Here is a 1286-nt window from a genome sequence, read left to right on the forward strand (position 1 = left end):
AAATAGTATAACAGAAGCTGTTTTAATGCCTTTGTAACCTTTGCAGATTGGAGCAGTAATATAGTATCAAATTATACACTGTAGCAAGCACTTGCCATTGTATTTAGTATTCAAGTTGTTATTTTTTATAAAATTATACTTTAAACACAGTTTCAGTGGAAGGCATGTACAGTACATTATTTGTTTACTTTAAAAGAGACAGTTTACTACGAGAATGGCTAGTCTATTCATGTAAACGTTTGAGGAGGAAAACATAATTTCATGATGGAAATTGAAAATCGGATACCTGGCAGGGGAGATACAATGATCATGAAGGTGGTTCTCCCAGGGCGAGGCTCAACCATTACGCTCCAGCTGTGCTGAACCCTGCGATTTCCCCAAATGCAGGAAACTCGACTGCATAATTTGTGATAGTGGGGAACTCTGTTCGGGCCTTCCCCTGAAAAAAAAAAATTTGAAAATTGGTATGCAAGGAACTTCCTAGAACTGTGGAAATATAATGCATTAAATTTTCTTTTGTGTGAGCACATCAGAAATAGTGGCACTGATTCATGAAGGCAAAACAAAACAAAAACATTCTATTATATAGAAATGTAGATATATTTAGGCAGATGTGCTGAATCTAAATCTTGTCACTAACAGAGCAGCTTTGGGTCATATTAGTAGTGATGGGGCTGGAGGATATAGATGGTGAAGTTTATTTCTTTTTTTACTAGTAGCTACTGGTGGTGTTGGCGGCCATGAGTTTGGCATCAACAGTTTTGAAAAAGGCAAATTTGTCATGGCCAGTGTGATCACTAATGGAATTTAAAAGTAAAAAAGGCAAATTTGCCATGGCCACTGTGCTCACTAATGGAATTTAAAAGGGAAAAAAGGCAAATTTGTCATGGCCACTGTGATCACTAATGGAATTTAAAAGGAAAAAAGGAAGAACCTTCCCTCACTTTTCTGTTCCATTCTACAATCACTTGCCAACCTCCCCATCTAGAACACCACTCCAGCATGAGATTTATTGCCACTTTAATTTATGCTACCATCATCGAAGCCTAAATCTGAATTGCCTTGATGCTTGTTTGTTCTGGTGCTGTTCATCAACTATAGTCCCAACACAGCCTTTTGTATGGGCTTCATCATATTCACCATTACAATGTACAGCCCCACCTGGAAATGTAGGCTATATGCCTCTGAGGTTTAAGACCAACAATGTTTGATACGTTTTAGTCACAGGGGAACTTGGCAGTGTGAACTGCAGAAGATTGATTATGTACATGGCGCTGGCAAAGCCT

General features: G+C 38.3%; 1 non-coding gene across 1 annotated transcript; it reads left to right on the top strand.

The window, feature by feature from the left end:
* The first annotated feature begins 282 nt into the window (after window positions 1-282).
* On the top strand, window positions 283-441 carry LOC149455521 (U1 spliceosomal RNA). The gene has a single exon (XR_016314039.1). It is a non-coding gene; the product is annotated as a U1 spliceosomal RNA (small nuclear RNA).
* The last annotated feature ends 845 nt before the right edge of the window (window positions 442-1286 follow it).

This window comes from Staurois parvus, unplaced genomic scaffold, assembly GCF_062004578.1.
Source record: "Staurois parvus isolate SC_StPar_1 unplaced genomic scaffold, SC_StPar_1.0 ptg000391l, whole genome shotgun sequence".
In the NCBI taxonomy this organism is placed as follows: Eukaryota; Metazoa; Chordata; class Amphibia; order Anura; family Ranidae; genus Staurois; species Staurois parvus.